This window comes from Macaca mulatta, chromosome 11 (genome assembly GCF_049350105.2).
Source record: "Macaca mulatta isolate MMU2019108-1 chromosome 11, T2T-MMU8v2.0, whole genome shotgun sequence".
NCBI lineage: Eukaryota > Metazoa > Chordata > Mammalia > Primates > Cercopithecidae > Macaca > Macaca mulatta.
Window position 1 is genome coordinate 95035789 of NC_133416.1, and position 26712 is coordinate 95062500.

A 26712-nucleotide genomic window follows, 5' to 3' on the forward strand; every position below is an offset into this window, starting at 1 on the left:
CCAAAGATCAATCTCTTGCCCTAGAATAAATAGATTTATTTCCAACAGAAGGTAAGAATTAATTCTTGCATACAACATTTTCTTGACGGGTAAACCATCCTTTATTTTCCTCAAGTCTCATGATCAATGGCTGTAAATTTACTAAACAGAGAGGCAGAAGAAGTTTACTAAAAGCAGTTTTGAAGAGGAAGAGAGATAACAAGTCTGTGAACACTGCTCCTCTGACTCCCATACATCACACTAGAGAAGGAAACGTTGTGGTGACAACAGTCAACTGGAAGATCAACACTAAGGCCCAGTGATTCATCATCATCGTCAATCCATTGGAAAAGTCTGTTCTGGAACTTTCTGGCTGTATTTGTTCTGATTCATCTAAATACCAAGGTGGTAGGTATTCGCTGTAATCATCTTCAAAATTGATTTCATTATTGAAAGCTTTAGCAGTATCATGAATATTTAATGACACTAGAGAAAAAATAGGCTTTAAAATATATCTCAAAATTGCCAATGAAAATGCTTAGATGGCAGACAACAGTTTCCAAGGTGAAAAGTTTTATTGAATAAATGCAGAGACAGCTGTTGTCTGAAAATTACATTTTTGCCAGTCCCGAGTGAGACATGTTCTTACACATCACAACATTAATAGTCACATTGTGTTACTTGATTTAGTGCAACATAATGCAGTGTGACTAATGCAGCCCAGTGGTACAGATTCATGTAAGAGAAAAATCCATCACCTAGGAAATGCGGAACAAAGATTCACTTTTCTGAAAACAAAGGTTAAATAAATCAAAGTTTTCTGAAAAAGGAAAAGTCATGCAAAAGAGAGTTTTATTCCAAAACACATTTCAATCACCTTTGCAGTGATTCCCTGGATACATTAGAGAAGGGAATAGGCATCAAACATGAAATCCTTTAAGCTGTTTGAACTAAGCTGTACTTAGTGCTTCTACAATATCTTCCTCTGTAGTACCAATCTTCTAAAGCAATAGCTCCTTCATCAGTCTTACTATGCATTGCCCGGATGACTGCTACACAGGCCCAGTTGACACGGTAGTGTCCTTTCTCCATCAGCATCTCTAAAAATATACTTAGGCTATTGAGGAGATAACAGAAAACTACCTTTAAAGTCCACCTTTTATGGACTACTAAAGAGAGAGAAATATGCAGGGAAAAAGGGTCACTACAAGCCTATGGTTGGTTTTTTGTTATGTTTATTTATCTGTATTCTTTCCTTGTCAAGAATATATGTGAATCCTTTTCTATCTAATAATATGCATTGGACAGGTAACAAGATATAAAAATTGGACCTCTCAGTAAATACTTCGAAACAGGAAGAATTTTTATTTTACTTCTCAGGAAATTGTATTAAAAAATGTAAGAGGAAAAAGTCCTACATGGGTATTTGGACTTTACTATCAGCACCAAAGTCGTTATATTCTAACAAAATGAGGTCATTTTAATATTGTCACTTCAGGTACTGCTCAATGAATGTCTTCTTTATTTCCTTTGTCTCAACCCTGCAATATTGCTAATTAACTCAGAGAATATTTTAAGTCCAAATGCTAAGTAATTGTTAGAAGCTTTTAAAAATTTTTCCTAATTGGACTATATGCCCTTAAGCTTATTTTTCACAATTATTGAGCATTTACATTTTTGTTCATTACTTTGTATACATTATGCTATTTGATGCAGCAAGACTGCAACATGCATATTATTATTTCCATTTTCCATATGAAGAGGTATGGTAGAGTTGGTATTTTAGTACAAATTTGGTGGCTTCAAAAATACACTTTTGCATCACCTACAGTAGAGTGATTCCAACATTAGAAATATTCAATAAATAGTCATAGACTTTAAAAGTTGAAAAGGACTAAAGTCTTCATCTACTTCAATGTCCAAACAAGCTACTAAACATCTATATAACATTTTGACAACTGGTGATCCAGGCACAGTGGAGGATTTCATTGTTAGAATCTTATTTATTCAAGGTTATCTGTACTACTGGTGGGCAATTCAAACCAACAGAAAGTTCTTCAAACTAAACTGAATTAAGCCTCCACAGACAATGTCTAATGACATTTGCATGTTAAGTTCAATGCAGTCACCGAATATAAACTAATTTTTTTATTTTTATTTTTATTTAGTTATTTATTTATTTATTTTTGAGAGGGAGTCTCACTCTGTCACCCAGGCTAGAGTGCAGTGGCACGATCTCAGCTCACTGCAACCTCCACCTCCCGGATTCAAGTGATTCTCCTGTCTCAGTCTCCCATGTAGAATTACAGGTGTACACCACCACGACTGGCTGATTTTTTGTATTTTAAATAGAGATAGGGTTTTGCCACACTGGCCAGGCTTATCTCGATCTCCTGACCTCAAGTGACCCGCCTGCCTTGGCCTTCCAAAGTGCTGGGATTACAGGCAAGAACCAGCGTACCCAGTCAGATAGTAAATTAATTTAAACAAGCACTGCCTGTGCTAGATTGTTACACTGACAGCTTCTAATGAACCACAGCTCCCAATATTCACGTTCTTGTATAGTCTCCTCTCACACAAAATCTCAGCTTGGTCATGTTACTTGATTTAGCCAAAATATTAGTGGCAAGCATGGTGCAATTGGAGGGTTAGCACATTGAAGCTTATTCTCTTGGAAGCCAGGGTCCATGGTGTAAAGAACCTGAGCTCGTCACTGAATGAAGAGAGGTCATGTAGCAAGACACCCTGGAGGATAAGAGGTAGTCTTGGACACTGTAGCCTTAGCCAAACTCCCAGCTGATTGCAGCCTTATGAGTGATCACAGCTGTATCATGAGAAATAATTTGTTTTTATTTGTCACTGCTAAGTTTGGAGATGGTTTGTTATATAGCAAGAGACAATTGGTCAGGCCCTCACATCTATTAAAGGAGAGATACCTGCAAGTAACTAAAACACACATACACAAAAGAACAAACACATATACATTATGACAATCAAATTAGCTTTGCCTTCATCAAGGCATCCGTCCCAACTTCCGTCAGGAGAAGATTTTCAGATCTTTTGACCCCCTTAGATGGTGTACCCAGAGTGTGTTATTGAATCAGTTTCATATGTAAGTGGTTCATTTAATGAAATGATCTTGTTAAAGAGAATGTTGATGATGATAATAATATGTATCACTTATTGAATGCTTATTCTTATTAGGTACCAGGCACTATGCAGATTTATTTAAATCCCTTTAACAGCTTCCTATACATGTACTATTATTTTGCCTAGATTTTAGTTCCAAAAACTGGGGCACAGAGTTATTTTGTGAGTTTCCACAAGATTGGCAACCCCAAATTCAAAACCTAGGTATATCTGGCACTGAAATTTGTATCTTTCTCCACTATATTCTCCACAGATTCACCTCAGGTAATACTTTGAGGATACACAGTGAAGTAACCTCAAAACATATATGTAAGTAAAATGAATTGTCCTCTGCGAGTTAAACTATGAAATCAATACATAACATATAATATAAAAAGTAAGCAAAGCTATATTAAGGAGACAAGATGAATTTCAGGCTTGAGCAAAATATGGTTGATAATTAATGTCATTAAATACACCTAAGGACAGAGTGGAAGCAATTTAAAGAACAGACAAATTTAGAAACTGAAAAAGAGGTGTCAAAGCAAAGCAGTGGCAGAGCTAATTTAGAAACTATTCCGGGGGAAAGTATCCCAACAACTGTATGTTCAATTGATGTTGTAGGTATTTTTCCATGGGGAGATTGATTCATAAGGTGAAACAGAATGATTCAAGTATTGATTTGATCCATTCAGCTGATTTTCTTTGTTCTTCAGACACCCTTCTGATTATAATTTGACTTTTCATGACCCATGGTAGGTCTGTAATTTGGTGTCCCAGTTTCTGTACTTCAGTCTAATTAAATCTAAAACACTACGATAACCTTGGCTGACTCCATTAAGGTGATACTGCGCTGTGGTCTCTGGGTATTTGGCCAGACCTGCCATAGAAATTTGACCTCTTTAAATGTGAAATTTGTCTTTCAATTAAAAGGTATTAGTCTAGTCAGTGCTTGTCTCGTTTATACCCACATTTAAGGAAATCTCTAGTCACTCCCCCTATTGAATGAGCAGGGAATTATTTACCCCTAGCCTTATTCCTTGCTGAATGAAATAAGGTTGCACAAATCACTTACTTATAACATAGTATAATATAGAAAGGAAGTGCCTGGGCTCCAACAGCTACCTCTGGGATTCAAATATGAGCTCTGCACAAAGTAGCTGTGAATTTCTTTTTTTTTTTTTCCACTTCATTGCCACTTGGAGATACCGTGCTGTTTTGTTCTGGTTTTACAAATTGAAGGTTTGTGGCAAACCTGCATTAAGCAAGTCCATTGGCATGATTTTCCCAGAAGTATATGCTCACTTCATGACTCTGAGTTACACGTTGGTAATCCTCATATTTAAAATGTTTGTATCACTATTATATTTGTTATGGCGATCTGTGATCAGTGGTCTTTTTTCATTTATGAATCATTTATGATGTACTGTTTTCTCTTTTTTTAACTTTTATTTGAGGTTCAGGCATACATGTGCAGGCTTGTTATATAAATTGCCTGTCACAGGGTTTTGGTGTACAGATCATTTCATCATTCAGATAATAACCATAGTATCAGATAAGCACTTTTTCAGTCTTCAACCCCCTTCCACTCTCCAACTTTAAGTAGGTCCTGGTGTCTGTTGTTCCCTTTTTTGTGTTTATACATTCTCATTGTTTAGCTCCTATTTATAAATGAGGACATGCAGTATTTGGTTTTCTGATCCTGTGTTAGTTTGCTTAGGATAATTGCCTCCAGCTCCATCCATGTTGCAGAAAGGGACATGATTTCATTCTTTTTTAGGGCTGTGTAATATACCATGATGTATATGTACCACAATGTTTTTATCCAGCCTACCAGTAATTGGCATTTAATATAGTCTTTGCTGTTGTGAAGGGTGCTGAATGAACATGCATATTCATGTGTCTTTATGGTAGAACGATTTATATTCCTTTGGGTATATACCCAATAATGGGATTGCTGGGTAGAGTATTAATTGTTTTAAGTTCTTTGAGAAATCACCACAGTAATCTTGTGTGATCAGTGACTGAACTAATGACTGAGCTAATTTACATTCCCACAATGACTGAACTAAATTACATTCTCACCAGCAGTATATAAGCACTCCCTTTATGGCTGCAACCTCACCAGCATCTGTTGTTTTTGACTTTTTAAATAATAGCCATTCTGACTGGTGTGAGATGGTATCTCACTGGGATTTTGATTTCCATTTCTTTAATAATTAGTGATGTAGAGCATTTGGCCATATATATGTCTTCTTTTGAAAACTGTCTGTTCTTGTCCTTTGCCCACTTTTTCATGGAATTGTTTTTCACTTATTAATTTGTTTACGTTCCTTATAGTTCCTGGATATTAGACCTTTGTTGGATGCATTCATTTGCAAATATTTACTCCCATACTGTAGGGTGTCTGTTTACTCTGTTAATGGTTTCTTTTACAGTGCAGAATTTGTTAGTCCCATTTATCAATTTTTTGTTTTGTTGCAATTGCTTTTGGAATCTTCATCATGAAATCTTTGCCAGGGCCTATGCCCAGAATGGTATTTCCTAGGTTATCTTAAAGGGTTTTTATAGTTTAAGATTTTATATTTAAGTCTTATATCCATCTTGAATTGATTTTTGTATATGGTGTAAGGAAGAGGTCCAGTTTCAATCTTCCACACATTGCTACCCCTAGCACCATATATTGAATAGGGAATTTTTTCCCCATTGCTTGTTTTTGTTGACTTTGTCAAAGATCAGATGTTGGTAGGCGTGTGGCTTTATTTCTGGACTCTTTATTCTTTTCTGTTTTTCTATATGTCTGTCTGTGTACCAGTACCATGCTGTTTTGGTTACTGTAGCCTTGTAATACAATTTGAAGTCAGGAATGTGATACCTCCAGCTTTGTTCTTTTTGCTTAGGATTGCCTTGGCTATTTGGGCTCTTTTTGGCTCCATATGATTTTTAAATAGTGTTTTTCTAATTCTGTGAAGAATGTCATTGGCAGTGTGATAGGAATAGCATTGGATCTATAAATTGCTTTGGACAGTACGACCATTTTAACAATATTGTTTCTCCAATCCGTGAACATAAAATGTTTTTTTCATTCGTGTCATCTCTGATTTCTGTGAGCAGTGTTTTGTAATTTGCTATAGAGAACTTTCACCTCCCTGGTTAGCTGTATTCCTAGGTATTTCGTCTTTCTGTGACTTATTTTAAATGGGATTGCATTACTGATTTGGCGCTCAGCTTGGAACTCACTGGTGTATAGGAATGCTACTGTTTTTTGTACATTGGCTTTGTATTCTGAAACTTTGCTGAAGTCGTAAGTCATCAGATTCTCCAAGGTTGAAATGAAATAAAAAAATGTTAAAGGCAGCTAGAAAGAAGAGACAGATCATCTACAAAGGTAACCCCATTGGGCTAACAGTGAACCTTTCGGCAGAAACCCTAAAAAGGGTGTCTATATTCAGCATTCTTAAAGAAAAGAAATTTCAACAAAAAAAAATTGATATTCAGTTGTGAATTTTTTATTTAATTTAATTATTTATTTATTTATTTTGAGACAGAGTCTCGCTCTGCTACCCAAGCTGAAGTGTAGTGGGATGTGATCTCTGCTCACTTCTGACCTCAAGTGATCCGCCCACCTCAGCCTTCCAAAGTGTGGGATTACAGGTGTGAGCCACCGCTGCCAGCCCCAGTTGTGAATTTCTACAACTCACTAAACCATGCCCTAAACTAGTTTTCATGTCTACAAAACAGAAGTAATAACATAACGCCTAGCACAAAGAACTGTAAACCTTAAATGAGTCAATACACATAAAACGTTTAGAATAGTGCATGGCAGGTAGTAAGCACTCAATGTTAGTAGTGATTATGGTGATGATGATGATGATGACATTGATAATGATGGTGTCTGGTTCATCTTGGCTCAAAAAGATGAACTGAGCTGTAAAAAAAAAAAAAGTCTTTTATCATTTACAAAAGAGACGTAGAAAAGATCCACCAGTTTCTGATCTGAACTAGATCATGTCAAGCTTACTGTTTCATGAGTAGAATGAGAAAACAGGCAAAGGTGGTCAAGGAGAGGAAAATAAATCACACAAGTAGAGACAAGCAAAAATGAAAGAAACTTTGAAACTCCTGAAGCATGAAGAAAGTATCCTTCTTTCCAGATTTTCAGGTTTTGATTAGTTCTAGTGCTTCTGAGGTAAAACTTAATTTGTTTCTTGTTATTAGATGATTATGAAATTGCCAGTTGTGTCCTTACTATACACAATGCCCTTCTCCCCACAGCCATTTAATTGGCTTTCTCATTCTTGCATCTGCAAAATGTACCTTTTGAAATGTGTATCATTGAATTTTTTTTGAGCTACTCCAGTCTTTTCCATCTTGTTCTGCTTCTCTTAGCATTCATCATTTGAATCTGCCAAATCAATAATGTGAACAGTGTTATAACTGGAAATAGGAAACGATCTGAAATTCACAGGAAATTAGACTGAAGTGAATATAGGAAATACAATCGCCTCCCAGACACAGAATGGATTTTTATGGGCTCAGTAAGATATGCCCCAACCCCCACCAGGACCTAAACCAGAAGCATTTAATTACTTAGGGTTATCATTTCATTAACACAAATTCTTGACATTCACATCTAACAGCTGATCCTCAGCTTTCTGCTTATTTCTCTCTTTTTGTCGGCTCCTGTCTGTTCTCCGCCTCTCAGTCTTTCTCCTTTGTTTTTGTTTTTCCTTAGCTTCCATCAAAGCTACCACTTCTAAAGCACTGAATTTTAAGCTCCCTCCTCAAATCTCTAAGGAGTCTATGCACACTTTCTAAAAACAAAACAAAACAAAACCGGTATATCATACAGCTTAGATTCTAATGGTTAAAATTGTATTAATGGGAGCAGATTGATGGTATATTGCCACTTTAATTAAAGAGGGTTATGGAATGGCATTTTAAATAGCAACATCATTTTCTAAATTGACATAGCTCCATTATAAGGAAAAATCCTTAAATTGAACCTCAAGTCAAACAGTTTATCTTCCAGTAAGACAGGATATTTTAGTAAATTTTTAATCTGCTGACAAAATATTCACTACAAAATAAAAGGATTTTCCCTATTTTATTATTTTTGCCTGAATCTTAGTACTAGAGAGGCTCTAAAATTATTTCCAGATACTTCAAAAAATAAATTTTAAGTGCTCCACGACTAGAAGGAAGCAGAAATACATTTCTGGACAAATCTAGTGGAATAGCTACAAACCACGTTTCTAAAAATAGTTGTTTCTATTTCTTTTGACAGATACATCATACCTTTCCTATGATCTCTCTTGCATCTTAGAAAGGAGCCTTGGGTCATTGAGTCTTAGCACTAGAGAGAATTGTTTGAGATTTAACTAGTGTCAAACAATTTGGTCTGGCAAAGTCAGACCCACAATGCTGGCCTTAAGTTAACAATCTGAAGCATTTTTCACCCGTATCTTGCATTATTTGCAAATCAGCTCCAATATCTTATACCACTCATATAAAGTTCTTGACTCAAAAATCTTAGGATGTGGAAGTTTCATTACGATTTCGGCAAGGACATTATGCTATTTTTAAGATAATGAAAAAAATCCTCTCCTTTGTCATTTTTAAGATTGGTGTCCTAGAACAAATCAAGGAACATATTTTTTACAGAAAACTTTTGAATTTTGGGTTTACTGAAAAAAAATTTGTTTTGCTTTGTTTTCAAATTATAAAACAATTTAAATATGTATACAATAGTAGAGAATAACATAGCACACATATGTTTACTAAATATCCAGTTTTATTAAATTTTAAGATTTCAGTATCTGTACTTCAGCTTATTTTTAAGATATAAAACACAGAGGTGAACCCTCTGAGTATTACTCTGATCCATTTCTCTCTTTCTCTGAAGTAGCTACTATCATAGTTCTCTCATTTATTATTTTCATGAATATTTTATTTGTTTACTGAATGTTCATGTATCTACAGGAAATATATAGTGCTTATATGGTAATAAAAATAATAATCTAAATAGAAGCATGTTGAAACTTTCTTGCAACTCGTTTTATCTTGTTGGTAAGTGTAGCTCTAGTTCATTTGTATGAATGGCTATCATTTCCCATTTTACAAACACGTTGCTGTTTATTTCTTCTACTACTGATAAACATTCTGATTGTTCTCAATTTTTCCTACAAACGACTCTACAATGAATGCTTTTATCACACCTCCTTCTGAACTTGAGTGAATTTCTCTGTGGTATGTACTTAGTAAAATAATGTTTAGGTTATTTGGGGTGTTTTCTCTTCAAAATGGCCATACCAATTTTAGACTCTATGTATACTTAGAGTTCATCAGAATGTACAGAAATTCTCATTTGTCTACATCTTCAACTACACATGCTATTCCCAGATTTGTAATTATTTGTGCAACTAATATATATATATGTGTGTGTGTGTGTGTGTGTGTGTGTGTGTGTGTATAAAATAGTTTGTTGATTTTAATTTTTATTTCCCTGATTATAATAGAGGGAAAATTACTGCATTAGTTTCTCTAACTATTAGAATAAGTTACCATGAAGTTAGTGTCTTAAAACAATAATACAACTTTGTTTCCTCACACTTATAGAGGTCAAAAGTCTAAAATTGGTTAGCTAGGCTGCATTCCTTCTGGAAACCAGGACAACTTTGCCTTTTCAGCTTCTAGAGTTTGCCTGCATACCTTGGCTCACAACCCCTTCTTCACATTCCTCCAAACTCTAGCTTTCATCATCACAAACCCAACTACTTTCTTATCCTCTGCATCCCTCTTATATGGGGGCCTAGTGATTACATTGTACCCACTCAGATGATCCCAGATCATCTTCCCATTTCATTACTTACTTTTATAGAGTCCCTTCTACCATGTAAGATAATAGTTATAGGTTCCAGGAATTAGATGCAAACAGCTTTGGAGGGGGCCTTTATTTAGCCTACCAGAAATAGGTATTAACAATTTGGAAATTCCTCTAAAAAACTTCGTATTTATATCAATATACCTATTATTCTCCTAAGTTGTCTTTTGCTAGGTGATTTGTGACGATTTTGTTTTTTAGGGAAAATTTTATGAATAGTGTCAATTATAGACACTAAAAATGTCTTCTAGTCTGTGGTATGTGTTCTTACTTTTGATTTTGTGCAATTTTAAATTTTTTACTGTTTTGAATTTTTTAATCTTTGTGGGTACATAGTAGGTGCATATGTTTATGGGGTAGATGAGACATTTTGGTATAAACATGCAATGCATAATAATCACAACCTGGAAAATTGGGTGTTCATCCCCTCAAACATTTTTCCTTGTGTTAAAAACAATCTCATTGTACTTGTTTAGCCATTTTAAAATGTAGAATTAAATTATTATTAAATATAGTCACATCTTTGTGCTATCAAATACTAGGTCTTATTTATTCTTTCTAACTATTTTATTTTTGTACTTATTAACCACCCACACCTCCCCCACCTCCCCTGTACTCCCCTTCCCTGCCTCTGCTAGTCATCCCCCTACTCTCACTCTTCATGAATTCAATTGTTTTCTAGACTCATAGAGACACCACCTTGATGGTCCTGGATAAGATCCAGGAGAATTCTTTGGATTACCAGAGAGTGACACTTGTTATTTTATCTTACTTTCTCCCAAACAGAGTCTGTCTCTCTGTGTGCTGAGCCGCCTGGAACTGGGGATGTGGTGATGCAAGCACCCTTGAGGCTGCCACGACTGGGACTGTGCTAGGTCAGACCTGAAGACAGCACAACACTAAACCTTGTCCAAGGCCCTTCCCTTCAGGGCGGCAAGCTCCCCCAGAAGCTGGGAGTATCCAGAGATGCTGTCTGGGAGCCAGAGACTGGAGTAAAAAACACGAACAATTTACCCGATGTTCTATTCTAGTGTGGCTAACCTGGCACTCAAACCACAATACAAAGTCCTTTCTGCTCTTCCCTCCGCTTTCCATAGGCAGAGGAGCAGAAAAGCCTCTTCCTGTGGCCCCCACCACCTCCAGTCCACAGTGAATTCTGCCAGACCACCATGGATGTTCACTTAAAGCCCATGGACTCTTCCATCAGCTTGTGGTGAATGCTGCCAAACCTGGGACTAACCCTTCAGGGCACTGCGCTGCTCTTTGGCCCAGGGAAGGTCTGGAAATCCTATCCAAGAGACTGGTCCTGGACTCAGGGACCCCAAAAGCCTGTTAATTTCTCTGCCTTACTGTGGTCAAGCTGGTACCAAATGTGCACGAAAAAGTCTCCTTTACTTTTCCTTCTACGTTTCTCCAACAGAAAGAGTCCTTCACCATACCCAGCACAACTGGGATTGTGCTGGGTCACCCTATACCCAGCATATGTAAGAGCCCAAGGCCCACAGTGTACTCCCTGGGAATTACTGCTGGTTTTTCAGGACCAACGAGCTCTTCAGTCAGCAGGTGATGACTCCTGTTAGAACTGGTTCCTTCCCTTCAAGGCAGTGGGCCAGCATGTGTATAGAAGTGTAGTCTGGAAGCTAGGGCCTTACCACTCTGCCTGGTGCCCTATCCAACTGTGGCTCTGCTGATATCCAAGATGTAAGACAAAGTCCTCTTTACTCTTTGCTCTCCTCTTTTTAAGCAGTGGGAAGGAGTCACTTTCATTTCTGTGCGCTGTACTGCCTTGGGTTGTGGGAGGGACGGCACAAGCACTCCCCTAGCTGCCCCCAGCTGGTAACTCCCTAGGTCACATGCCACCCTAGTCAACTGGCTCTGAGCCGAGCCTAACACTAGGAGTTGCCTAGGAATTGCATGTTTGTGTCCTACACTGCCTTTCAAGTTTACTTTGGACCCCAGAGTTCTTTAGCCCATAGTGGCAAGGCTTGCCAAGAAATCAAGTTCCGAATGCTGGGACTAAAAATTCCTCTCTGACTAGAGCTCATCTTAATGCTCCCTCCATGTGTGGGTGCTGACTGAGCCCAGCATGGCATTATTCTCCTCTGTGACAGGGAAGCACTGAGTTTATAATATAAAGATCCCCAGAGGCTGGGCTCTGCCTCCGCAAAATGCACAGATTCTCTTTCTGTGCTGCACAGTTGCTGCGAGGGTATGGGGGAGGGGTGACATCAGTAATTCAAAACTGTCTCTCCTGCCCTCCTCAATGCCTCTTTTAAGGATATGAAGTTAAAGCAAGATGTTGTGGTTGCTCACTTGATTTTTGACTCTACTGATAGCATCTTTCTGTGTGCAGATAGTTGTCAAAATGTGATGTTCCAGTTGGTAAATAAATGGTGTAGGCTTCCATTCTGCCATCTTGCTTTGCCCTCCCCCACAGTTTTAAATTTTATTCACTACCCCCTAGTTATTAATTTTATAGCCATCTTCTCCTTAACAGTATGTTCCTTTCTTATTTTTAAAAATTAGTCACACCCCTTTAAAGGTTTTAATGTTCTATTTTCACATTTGTATTCATCCGTTCTCATGCTGCTAATAAAGACATACCCAAGACTGGGTAATTTATGAAGAAAAAGAGGTTTAATGGACTCAGTTCCACTTGGCTGGGGAGGCCTCACAATCATGTCAGAAGGTGAAGGAGGAGCAAAGCTTTACATGGTGACAGGCAAGAGAGCGTGTGCAGGGGAACTCTCCTTTATAAAACCATCAGATCTCATGAGACTTACTATCACGAGAACAATACAGGAAAGACCCACCCCTATGATTCAATTACCTCCCTCAGGGTCCTTCCCATGACACATGAGAATTTTAGGAGTTACAATTCAAGCTGAGATTTGGATGGGGACACAGCCAAACCATATCAACATTTAAGTCTTTACTGTTCCTACAATTATTTTTTCTGTATAATATGAACCAGAGTAATTTTTCTTCCATTTGAATAAATTGTTCCAGCATTATTTATGGAATAATCCAGTCATACACAGATAACAATGCTGCTTGATTTACATATATTCATAATATTCCATACTGTTCCCAATGGTGAATTTGTCTTTTCCTGCATTGAGAATATATTATCTTAATCATTGCAGCTTTAAGCTAATTCTTGGCCTCTAGTAGAGCAACTCCTTCCACCTCATTATTCAAAATTGTGTTGACTCTTCTTGGTTCTTTCTTTCTTCACTCTTTCATATAAAGTTAGATGTCAGCTTCCTTAAAAATTCCTGTTGGATTTTCTTTCTTTCTTTTTTTTTCTTTTCTTTTCTTTTTTTTTTTTTTGAGACAGAGTCTTGCTCTGTCACCAGACTGAAGTGCAGTGGCGTGATCTCAGCTCACTGCAACCTCCACCTCCCAGGTTCAAGCAATTCCCCTGCCTCAGCCTCCCAAGTAGCTGGGATTACAGGTACACACCATCACACCCAGCTAATTTTTTTGTATTTTAGTAGAGACGGGGTTTCATCATGTTGGCCAAGATGGTCTAAATCTCCTGACCTCGTGATCCACCCGCCTCGGCTTCCCAAAGTGCTGGGATTACAGGTGTGAGTCACAGCGCCCAGCCTCTGTTGGAATTTTAATTGGGATTGAATTGAATTTGTAGATAATTTTGAGGAAGTATCATCACTCTGTTATTGTAATTTAATTCATCAGCACTCTCTCTACATATACATACACACACTGGTCCTTTTTTATATATATATTTTCAATGTTTTATAATTTTTCTCCAGAATGGTTTTGCCCCCCCCTTTTTTTGGGGGGTGGGTGAGACGGAGTCTCCCACCACTTTGTTGCCCAGCTGGAGTGCAATGGCGTGATCTCCGCTCACTGCAGGCCTCACCTCCTGGGTTGACACGGTTCTCCTGCCTCAGCCTCCCGAGTAGCTGGGACTACAGGCGCCTGCCACCACGCCCGGCTAACTTTTTGTATTTTCAGTAGAGATGGGGTTTCACCGTGTTAGCCAGGATGGTCTCGATCTCCTGACCTCATGATCCACCCACCTCAGCCTCCCAAAGTGCTGGGATTACAGGCTGCCCCTCTTTAATTAAAAATAAGAGGTAACATTGGTTTTGTTCCATTGAGACTGGAATTTTTATTTTGTTTGCTTTTTTTTTTATTATTATTGGTGCCTAAAAATCCCTTTTAATAATTTGTCCATAGATGCTCTTTTAAGTTCTACATAGATAAGCATGTCTTCAAATAGGCATATTGTCATTGTTTTCTTTCCAATTCTTACCTCTCATATATTTTCTTGGCTCTAGTAAGGACTTCATAGTTTTTAACTATAAGCACAATCTCATCATCTTCCTGACTCTAAGGAAACCTCTAAAATTTCATAATTGATTGTGATTTTTTTTTGGATTGGTATTGTTTGCCAAGTTCCATTTTTCTTTTTTATTTATTTTTTGTTCTGTTTTGGTTTTTTATTTTTCTAGTTCCCTTTTTCTTTTCTTTTTTTCTTTCAGAAAATTGACTTTAAGATTTATTTTTCTAACTTTTTTCAACAGGGAAGACAACACACTCCTCGGGGAAAGGTGAGGGGTTGAAAAGACAGGCCCTGGGTAAAAATTCTTATGCCCGCACCTGGAGTCGATAGGCCTGCCTAGGAGAGAACACAGGCACTGCCACACCACCACAGGGAAACAGCTGCTGTCTGGGGTCAGCAGACCAGTTCACAGCCATGCAGGGTTGCTATAGATCCAAGTCATAAAAATCTTCCAACTCCTCATGAAACAAGTCCCACTCATCTTCAGAGTCTTAGTTCATCATCCCCACTTGCAGCTAAAAGCATAAGCAACAATTTGCCCAGCTCAAATGTGACAACCTCTTCTTCATCGTTGTCAAAGGGGCTGCTGTTCTCTCTTTCGTCAATGAGTTCCCAGAAGTGGTTCCTTCATTGGGCCGGGTATCTGCTTGATGTTCCCACTTTCTGTCTCTGTGATTCCTCTCTATGGCCATCAGGGTACACATGCTTGTAAAAACAGCTCCCTCCAAATGGGAAGCTCCCATGTCCTTCATCAAAATACCTGCATGCCTTGTTGCTCATTGCCTGTTTGTATTTCCCAATGAGTTTCTGCTTCTCTTCTTTCTCCTCCACCCAGTACTCACTTGGAATGACAAAGTTAGATGTGATCCGGCATTCTGGGCAGGACTTTATGATCTTGCTCTCAAATTGCTTAGCACACTTGTGAATGCACCTGAGACAGTAGGTGTGGCTGCAGTTGGAGAGGATCCCGAAGCGGTGCTCTCAGGGGTTGACTGTCTCATAAATCACCTCCATGCAGATCCCACACATGATTTCCTTGCTGCGCTGCATGGCAAATGAGAGCTCCATGTCCTTCTCATGGGCCTCAATGCACGATTTTATATGCTGTGGTCTCTGGGCAGCATCCATCGGATGCAAGACCTTTATCTCAAAAATCAACACAAAATGGATTAAAAACTTAAACATAAGATGTGAAAATGTAAGATTCAAAAACTACTAGAAGAAAGTACGCAGCCCGGATCTGCCGGGGCAAGCCTGGATCCTGAATTTACTAGAACTGAGGCCTCTGGGGCTGGCCTGGTACCAGGGTTCACTGGGGCAGGTCTGGTGCTGGAGTCCACAGCAAAGTTAGGTGCTCACTTTAATCTTCTTTTCCCACACAAAGGGTATCTGTCTCTGTCTGTCTCCATTCTATACTGCCTGGGCTTAGGGGAGAGGTGACATAGGTAATGTGATGCTATCTTTCCTAATCTCTTCAATGCATCTTATTTCTGTTCTCCATCCAGGTGCTGTAATAGCTCACCTGGATTTCTTAGTTCATGTGAAAGTATTTTTGTGCATAGATAGTTATTCAGATTGTTGTGTTTCTATGAGGGGGTGAGTGCTGGAAGTCCTATCCACCATTTTGCTGATGTCTCCTATAAAGTGATTTTTTAAAAAAAGTTCTCAAACAAACCAGCATTTTCTCTAAAATCATTCTGACTGATTATATTAAACACAATTTAAGGTGAATGTCCAGCACATGAGCCACAGACACATAGAACTGCTCTCACATCTGTGGAGCTGGGACCATATAGTCAAGTGATGCTGATTTATCTCCAATTATCTTAGCCTCAGCTGTGTGTACTTATGGAGGACATTTGAGGCAAATGAGGTTCTTATCTCCAAATATGAATTTGAGTCCTAAACACTGCTTATCTCCTACTGTCAACTCTAACTGAAAACATGTAAACTTGACACCTATGAAGAGGTCACATTTTTCCTTTATACAGAAAAGCAAAGGAAATTGGCCTATAGACACACAGAGAATCAAACATAGGAGATCATACAGCCTCTGAAAGAAAGCCCCAGAAGAAAATACTTGCCTTACTTATTCTAGGACTTCCAGTTCCTTGTCCCAGTCCCTCATCAGGTCAACAAACCATCTTGCTTTTCAGGTTGTGACAGAAGTCTTTAAGATATTTATGTGTTTTGTCTAATGCAATTTAAGTAGATTTCTGCTACTGTCAATCTGAGGAGGCATAAATATATGCCCATTTAGCCTACATAATTTTTTCATAATAAAGTACATTGATATTATTGATTTCTTAACAGCACTATAATGCCTTGAGTTTGTGCTATATTTAGACAATTCCATGCAAATTTCCCAAAATGCTATATGAAGACACATCACTGAAGGAATATCTTCTACTCTCAGGGACATTACAGTCTAATAAGTGATTACGAAAACATGAAGAAAACACAAAATATTTTAAGAAGTATGTTATGTAAACTTTTCTATGTAAGCATCAGCATTCCTACTGCTCATGTTTTCCTTAAAAAAATTTATTTGCCTGAGTTAAAGATTCTAGCCAACTTAATACATTATTCGTGAGAGTTTTTTGATGGAGAAGAAAATAAGATAAATTTTTGTTAATTCAAAATAATATCTCCTTTATTCTGAATGTCATACTTCTGTCAAAGGCTATTTATTCATATGTACCCTCTTAATTAGCAAAAAGAATAATACCATGAGTAAACTACTTGGCAGACGAAGACTTTGAGATCCAGTAAGTTTAGGTGGGTGACATGGATTATACACCCTTCCAGTCAAGCAGTTAAGCCTACTTCTGTGCCTTCTGTATCTGAGTGTAGTTGTCTCAAACACTTTAGGCAGAGTTTGTAAGTGGTTTCATCTAAAAAATTTTCCTGCTCTTTGCCTTTTAAGAACCATATTCTCCCAAATAGGACAATTACTGAAAGAGAAAAACAAGGCATTAGAAGGGCAGCCTATATCCACATTAGTTTTCATGTTATGGTCTGATACCCACACTGTTCACTGGCTGTTGCATCAAGGTCTATCTGAAATACTTATTTGTTTCAACTGAGTTTGCTACAAATTAACCAAAACATAAGTAGGAAGTTAAAATTAAGCTTTCAGAAAGGGATAAGTTGTAAAATTATCTTTGGATAACTACCAAATAGAAAGAATAAAGTTAAGATCATATTCATTACTTTCAGAATATTAAGTGAACAGAAACAGAAACAAATCATTTTCCCTGGACTTGAGTCACACTCTTAGAAAAGCATCATAATATCTTTTTTTTTTTATTCTCAGGGGTGAGTTTAATGGTTCAGTGTATTTCTTCCGAGTTTTTTGAGGATAACTCCTATAAACTTAAAATCTAAAACAATACAATTGTAATAAAAGTCTTTGGTGTCAGAATCCTTAGGTAATTTGGACTCATCAATAAAAGAAATATATTTATAAATAAAAGAAATACATTTATATTTCTTATTACCATCCAAAGGTCTATTCCCAATAAGTGTATTATAATTTCAATTAAGAACCCATTCTTTATCTAGATTTATACTCTGTAAAGTATTATGAAAATTTGTAAAAATGCCATATGCTTTGGCTTGATTTTTAAGTTTTGATTTTGCCAAGGTATAATTTTTTCAGAAATAATGTAAGGTCAAAACATTTCTGTTGAAGATGGAGATACTTTTTAATGGAGCAATATATTTAAAACATAAAACACTCATTTTTATCAGTAAAACATTGTCCAAGTAACCAATTAAACAAAAATGAAAAAAATGAATAAGGAAAACTACAATTGGCCTTTAACATGGTCTAGTCTGCAAAATTAGTAATTATGGAGACTTGTCTAGCCAGTCATTTCTGTAACTTCTGTTCCCAGAAGTTCAGTACCTCAGAGTTATCACTAATGACCACTTTTACTCATAAAATTCTCATAACTATTTCTTCTACTAGATCTACTTTTTTTCTAATTTTCTAATAATCCATTTCCTTGTCACCTTCACGCATTTGGTTTATATTTTGTAACATGGCAATCAATTAAGCCCAAATATCTTTTTACTGTTATCCTTTTCATTGAAACATTTCTTTTCTGTGCATTCTCTATCTTTAACAAGCAGTTGATGGTAAATTCCAACTAATGCTAAATGCTGAGTCAAATCAGATTATAAATGTGACAAGAACAATTAATTGTTAGTTCTCACTTTCTTCTTCTCCTACCACTGCCTGCGCCTGAAACCCTTATATCATAAGGTATGGTCAAATTTGTTGTATAGCCTCACTGACTGATACATCATGAGTTCCTATGTCTCAGAATCTCAGGACAAAGGCTTCTTAATTATTATTCCCTGTCTCCCAGTGGTGATATTACCGAATCTGTTGTTCTTGGACATCATTTTTGGGATTATAGTGTAGCAGCATTATAGTCACAGCTGAATAGTTTACAGAAAACCCAAAAAGATATCCTTTGTATGTATATTACCTGTGTTGTCATTGACACCTTCAAAGATTTGGCTGCTTTGGTAAACTACGTAAAATTCTGGACAATTTCAAACTGTCAATATATTTTCACTGTAGCCGAATGTGTTCTATTATTGGCTCTGCATGATTAAATAACATCTGCAAAAGTCCTTATGTCTCTTTGACATTCCATAGGCCTTTTAAAAAATTATCATTCACTACTATGCAGCCACAGAAAGGAACGAAATCATGTCCTTTGCAGGGACATGGATGGAGCTGGAAGCCATCATCCTCAGCAAACTAATACAAGAACAGAGAACCAAATACCACATGTTCTCACTTATAAGTGGGAGCTGAACAATGAGAACACATGGACACAGGGAGGGGGACATCATACACTGGGGCCTGTCACGGGGTTGGGGGAGGGAGTGCATTGGGATAAATAGCATGTGAGACTTAATACCTAGGTGATGTGTTGATAGATGCAGCAAACAACAATGGCTCAAGTTTACCTAGGTAACAAACCTGCACATCCTGCACAAATATCTTGGAACTTAAAATTTTAAAAATGTTAAAAAATTATCATTCGTGTCTTATATTCCTATCCTTTCTCTGTTTCATTAATTATTGTAATACCTTAAAACTTTCATTTTTGAATAAATTTTTCAATCTCTTTATAGAATTGTCAGAAATCATTTTAACTTCTGAACATCTCTAAAACAGGAGACCAAGTATATAAAAGAATCCTTAAAATATTTTCAAGAAGTCCTGGGGATATTTTTTCTTCTCTATATTTAAATAATAAAGTGAATCACAACACAGAATATGTAATATCTATTACATAATGTTTCCTCTTTTAAAAGTATGTATATTTTACTAAAACCTCGTGATTTATGACTGCAATAGTATATCAAAATTCATCTAGCAAGGAAGCATCTAGAAATTTTATAGAAGAGCTGCCAAAGCTCAAGCTTAATTTTCAGTTTTCAATTTTAAGCTATTTTTTGAAAAGTGTAAGTAGGAAAACATGTAAGATTTTAAAAGCCATAGAATTCCTAAAATGATTAAATAGCATTAGGCCAGCCATTGGCAGTAGCCAAAGGCAAAGAAAGAGGTATGCTAATAAATTCAAAAAGCAAACAGTAAAGTCAAAACATTTTATGAATCAGTATCTATAGTCTGTACTAAGGAGTATCAAAGATTTAGGCTGGCAAAGAAATACAGAGAGCAAATAGATTTCCTAGAAATCTGGAAGCCTAAGACTTGGACAAGAAGAAGCAGGTCATCCTGAAGGGGATCTTGAAAACCAGAAAAGGCTCCAGCAAAAAGAGTGAGAAACAAAGCAAAGAGCCAGAAGAATAAAAATGGACAGACGCTGAAAGAGCAGGTTTTGCATGAGGCATCTTTTCTCTGCTTATTAGGATCTTCAGAAGAAAAGAGCAAATGGCTTTCAGGCAAAGCATGAGAAGCCAAAGGTTATTAATTCTCTGCTTTATAAGCTATACTCTCATCCTTTTCTTCAAAGGCCTAACATCTTTGTCACTTGTAAATCTAAAGACTTACACTACAGATTCTGCAAAGGTGTCCAAACCAACTCATTAAGGATGAAACTATTTTGTGTGAGTAGAACTTCACTGTATATTATCAAAGTAATATAAAGGCAAGTGAAAAAATTGTATACCTAGTTGCTTTTCTTTTTTTCTCATACTCGGGTGAGGAAACGTTTTTCAAATCCACAACGAACTGTGAGTTAGCAGCTAATACTTGATTTACGGTATGGTGGGAGAGGTCCATTTTATAGACATTACTGTCTACCACAGGGAATATAGGATTATTTTTCTGCTTAGAAATGTCAGTTTCTCAGCTTCTTGAGGCTGCTTTGAATTCCCTTAGCTTCTGCAGTGATACTGGTGTTGTTTATTCTTCCTTAACAGGCAGGGGAAAGGGCGAGGACACATGGTGGTCCCCAAGAGTCCTTATAATTGTGTCTGCAAACAAAAAGCCAGTTTGCTCAGTTTCCTCACCTGGGCACCCTCCCACCAGGTCAGGTAGGAGTTAAACTAACTCCAAGCATTGTCTCTCCATATTGCATTTGCCAAAGTCAAACGGTCAGGGAGTCGAGATCTCATGAGAATTGCTTACTCAGACCACTGATATTGACAGTAAATAACATATATGCTCTTTCGCAAAGGGGGAATTTTTTATATTTCTTATTACCATCTGAAGTTCTATTCCTAATCTTATACTTGCAAAGGATGTTTATAGTGCCAATGTGTCAGAGAAGCTGTGAAGCTAAACATTTACCTTTGGTAATACATGACCTTCTCAAACTGGATTCCACGAGAAAATTAACTCAGTAGGAGATTATTTGATTGGCTGTTTTCTCAGTTTTCCAGTTTCACATACCACCATACCACAAGCATAGGAGAAAAGAGAGTTCATGACATATAATAAGTGCATTGGGGCAATAGGGTTTAATTCTCCCACAGAATCCCTTTGGAGAAGGACAGCACAAAGCCTCAAGGTTCACATGATTTTCAAGAACTGTGAAAGACAGGAGATTTTATCCTACTTGCAAGCTAACAAATTCATTTGCCACAGTCATTTAGATGCTGGCATAAGAGATGAGACTCCTGGATCAGAAGCATAGGACTTTACTATTCACAGCACAGCAGGCAGCATTGATTTCATGTTTGCATTGTGATCCTTCACCCTCTAAGTTTCACGGGGATAATGAGGAGTAGTCCAAATGGGTGTACACATTCTCTAGGTCCATGTAACTGCTAAAGAACCCTAAGGTTCAGAAACCCTAATTTTTGAAATGGTCTGCTAGCATATCTGCCCAATCTTTTACCCAGAGAAAAATATTGTCTTTACTATCTTGGCTAGGGGAAAATTTAGCCTTCTGCTCCAGAAGGAGACACTATCTCTGTCTTCTGAAACTATTTGTTATATCAATCTCCTTGCAAAAAAAAAAAAAAAAAGTTCAGAGCAAAAGTCTTCAAGGCATCTTCACAAGACATGCAGAAACTCAAGCAACCCATGGAGAATTGTTGCCCATCAATGATCAGCCTCACAAAATCAAAGATGTTTCAGTCCCATGGGTACACTTCCCCCATTCTCTGATAAAAGAAAAGCGATACAAAGAGGAGTAACTGTAAGTGAGTATCAGTCATGGCAAATAGTCGCTGTGCAGAAATTGTCTCTTACTTGAAATAACTGAGAAACAAATTAATCTTGGTAAATCACGTAGCAGAAAAGTTCAGGTTGGATATAGAGAGTGTGCACTCTAAACTATGTGTATTTTTTAACCTCTTACCAAGAACAGCCACCATACTGTATGAATAAATGAAACATTAGAGATAGCCTTCATAAGCCTACAGTTTTAATTTCTTGATTTGGGGGCCTATGACACAGGATTGCAGCTGTGCTAGTCATCAAGAGTCTGAGAACTGTACACAGTTTTGGCAGGCTCTGCAGGCCAGCAGTGAAAGAAATCAAGTCAAATTTCGTGTTGCTAAAGGACCCCTGGCACAAAACTTGTCAGTTACACTGGGAGTCGGGGGAGAAATTTATTACAATTTCAGTTTCTGCTGTAAAATTTTCTTTGTGGTATTTCCCTTTTTGGTTAATGAGTGAGATGTCTGAGAGAATTCTGAAGCCTGGGACATATGTCCCATAATATAGTGGAAGACACAGGAGTTGACCCTCATTGCTAAAAGATTAAACAAATAAAATTAACACAAAAACTAACATATGAAAATAGTCCTTGTATTGAACCCCTCAGAAAATGTTTTAAAGGTGTGAATTAAATGAATCAAAACTGATTAATGAAATTCTCTCATTATAACTTTGCTAACATATCCATTTAAATGGCAAAAATCAAACCTCAAATATGTATATATTTGAGAAATATATTTGTTTCTAACAGCCTGAACTACCTCACATATTCTCTTTGGAAAATGACAACATAGAGTCATTAAAAGCATCCTTAGTTAAAAATTAATATACCTCCTTCAAGCTCCTGATATTGGCTGTAATTAAATAGAAAAGCAGCAGTTACTGCCCTTGTGAATCTATTAGTTTGAATCATTTTTTCATTCAGTGTGAAATTTCATTGTCAAAATCAAGTTAAAATAACTCAAAGGGAGTATTAAGTTGATTCAGCCAACTCTTTTAAAATAAATATAATTCTAATTCTCTAATATTTAGGATTATCTTTATCATTTTAAAATTACTTCCCTCTTAGTTACTGTTTTGTTATCAGAAACATATATAGGTAGATAAAATCCAAAGATAAGCTGTTTTATGTTTACATAAATATACTATTGATAAATTTGTCAAATCTATAATCAAATCATTAAAATAATATCAGGAAACAATTAAGAACTAGAAAACAAATGAAAATGGTATACAGGCAAGTCATATATATCTGACCTAATCTATGCAATAAACCATACATAGCCATACATATGAGCACACACTCATTTTGATTTATACACACTTCTAACAAATTTAGGTATGTGGTTTTCAAGATTGCAAAAAGATCAAAAGATCAAAATAGTAATAGAGAAAATCATATTGCAATGCAGACAAGTGAAAATGAAATAAAATAGAACAACAAGCACATGAAAATGTTCTCAACATACTTAGCATCACAGAGAATTACCACAGGACCCAACAATCACAAACCTTGCTATATACTGAAGATAAATGAAAATAGTCCACACAAAACATTATACATGAATGTTCATAGCAGAATTCTTCATAATAATTGAAAAATGGGAAGAACCCAAATGTCCATCAAATGTTGAACAGGTAAATAGACAATGGAATATTATTTGGCATCAACACAATGGAATATTATTTGGCAATAAAAAGAAACAAAGGACTGATTCATAGTACAATGTGGAAAAACCTTGAAAGCATCATGCTATGTGAAAGAATGATGTCATAAAAGCCCACATAATGCTTGATTCCATGTATATAAATGTCTACAAAGGCAAAGCTACAGAGACAGAAAGTGGATTATTGGTTGCTAAGGAAAGACTAGGGTAGTTGGGAGTAACCCAACTGACTGTTAAAAGGTTAGTACTAAAGATTTTATTTTGGGGATGGATCAAGTTGTTTTAAAATTGATTGAGTGCTGGATATGGTGACTTGTGCCTGTAAACGCAGCTATTCAGAAGGCTGAGACCAGAGGATTGCTTGAGTCCAGTTCAAGACTGGGCTAAGCAACAGCAGAGTGAGACCCCATCTCTACCAAAAAAAAAAAAAAAAAAAAAAAAAAATTGATTGAGGTCATAGTTGTGCATCTCTGTGACTATACTAAGAATCATTGAATTATACAGTTTTTAAGTGGATAAATTGTATGGTATGTGAATTTATCTCAACAAAGCTGTTGCAAAATAAATAAATAAAAATAGATTACATTACAAACAACAACAAAGGACACCATTAAGCTCTCTCTGTCCTTTGTCTAACAGAGTTTCCAAAGGCAAAGCATTTCTTCTATAATTGTATATTTCTGTTAAAGAAAATAATAATTATTCTTTGCTATAAAATATTTCTAGCATCCCTTATACAATTAATGTAATTTTTAAAAACACCACCTTAATCGTTGTAAGTGAATTGAAAAGAAAATATCTACACATTTCAAATAAGATATTTATAAATATCTCCTAAATAAAACCATGTGTACTCTACTTCCCAAGAATGTATAATAGAATATATTATTAATTATACTGCCCCTCTAGCAGTAAAAAAAATGTAAAAAGAAAAATGTTTGATGATGGTATTGTGTACATTTTTATATATTCTATTGTAACTATTTTATTTGCTTCTCTAGGCTTTTCACTGAAAAGAATGCCAAATGCCTCTCGAAGTAATAAAGAGACTGAACTAATCTAAAATTCTGTTTGAAACTCTCAAGTCACTTGGAACCAATATATGTTATCATTATCCCATTCCAGTCTATCCTCATTCCTGTCCATCCTCAATTACCGTAAGTAAATGATACAGTGTTAGGAAAACTAGCCTTAGCAATTTCTGTAACACAGCATGCTTAATGTGGTTCCCCATAAACTTTATCCTTTAAACATTTGTTAACTCAGCTTCCCTTAGTCTTTCTTTTAAGTGATTGAAATGGAGCAGTAGACACAGCTACTGTGTATTAAAATGCACAGTGAAGTATGATTCTTCTTTTACCAATGTTTTGCATTATTTAAGGATTGGAAGCATGGAAGAAATTTGCATATTTTAGAGACTATTAAGTAAGGATACATGTTTCTGAATAGATTGTAAATATATCTATAGGAAATAGCACCCTAAACCTAATATACACACCTACACACGCACACACACACTCACAGACAATATGCTCACACACACACACGTACAGCCATTGAAAAGAAGTAAGAATCTCAAAGGATGAGACCACCCCTGAGAGTAAACCAGGCTGCTGTTCCCCAGGCTGGAGCACTGACAGAATCTATGAAGTTTTCAGTCTGAAATAGCTCATGGCACCTGCAAACAGCTTAGAGCCTGAAACCTATCAAGCACTTGTCTGTGCTCTAAGGATAAGACTCTAAAAAGGAGAATCAAAATCATTTGCTCAGAGAACTTTTATTTTCATCAGAAGAAAAGGACATTAAACAAATAAATACACAACACACCCTACCAAATGTCTTAATAGTATGAAGAAATAAAGCAAGGAAAGAGAATGGAGAACAATGAAATGTGTGTGTGTGTGTGTGTGTGCACGCTCGCATGTGCACACACACTAATGCATATAGGGTGCACAAGAAAGACTACCAGGAAAAGGGGTTATCAAAGTAGAAATCTGATTAAAATGAGAGAGTGAGAAATGCAACACCATGGAGGAAAAAGATTGAAGGTAGTGAGGAGTGCAAGTATAGTCTTTTTTTTTTTCTATAAAATATTGATTTTTAATTTTGTAATTAAAGTGACATAGCAAAATAAGAATGTTTTTACTTCTAACTTAAATATCTTAGTCAAAGTTGCATCAGAAATCAAATACTTCTTGGACCTTTTCCAAAAGACTTATTAATTACCATTATAGTTGTTATTATTATACAGTAACACATTGCTTAAAATACATTATAAACCTTGTTTCTTTTTCTTTATATATGACATATAAAATTATGAATTTTGTAACATGATCCATATTTGAAAACATTTTAAACAGCATGACGACTCTCACAGAAAATGCCACTGGAATCACATAAAATGTTCAAATGCTTGAAATGTTTCCAATTTTTGAAACTGCCACGCACAATGCTTAACACATATTAGGTACTTCACTTTGTTCACTCATTCTCTCATTTACTCATGTACTTATTCTAAGAAATTAAGGATTAAGGAGAAATTGTACTATAACAAGAATTACAAACACAATTTTTTACCAACACATTTGGCATTTTGACAAAGACTTTGGTAATGGAGTGTGGAGAAGTTGAGAGGATGATGATCAAGATTTCAAACTGCGTGGCTAAATTCTATCAAATAAAGCCCTGGTTAAATACTCAGTGCATTTCTAAGTCCAAAGCCTTCATGGCAGAAACAAGATTGGATTTCTTAGGTAGAAAGGAAGGGCATTGTCACCAGAATGAAATCAGCAATGGAGAAAGTAGCTGAAGGTGAAATCAACAAAATATCAAAAAAAAGTATAAAGCTATGATTAAGATTTTGTTCTAAGTATAATGACAGAAGAATTGTAACAGCTTTTAGAGGACAACTGATACAAATGAAACTTCACTTTTAAAAGATTATGCTGGCAATTTTGTGGAGAATAGACTCTAAGACAAGAGTGGAAAAAGGCAGACCAGTTAGATGAAGACCTGGGCACACAAGAAGGATAGCTTGAATTAGGATTCAGAGGTAGGATTGGCAAGAAAAGTCAAGCTGGGA

The 26712-nt window shown here is 36.4% G+C and overlaps 1 long non-coding RNA gene and 1 pseudogene across 1 annotated transcript; one reads left to right on the forward strand and one right to left on the reverse strand.

Annotated features, from left to right (window-relative positions):
* The first annotated feature begins 354 nt into the window (after positions 1-354).
* Positions 355-24802, forward strand: LOC107000960 (uncharacterized). Its single transcript, XR_013401753.1, has 3 exons — positions 355-391; positions 11101-11363; positions 24632-24802. It is a non-coding gene; the product is annotated as an uncharacterized LOC107000960 (long non-coding RNA).
* On the reverse strand, positions 14590-15446 carry LOC100428712 (E3 ubiquitin-protein ligase makorin-1 pseudogene; annotated as a pseudogene).
* Positions 24803-26712: the final 1910 nt, after the last annotated feature.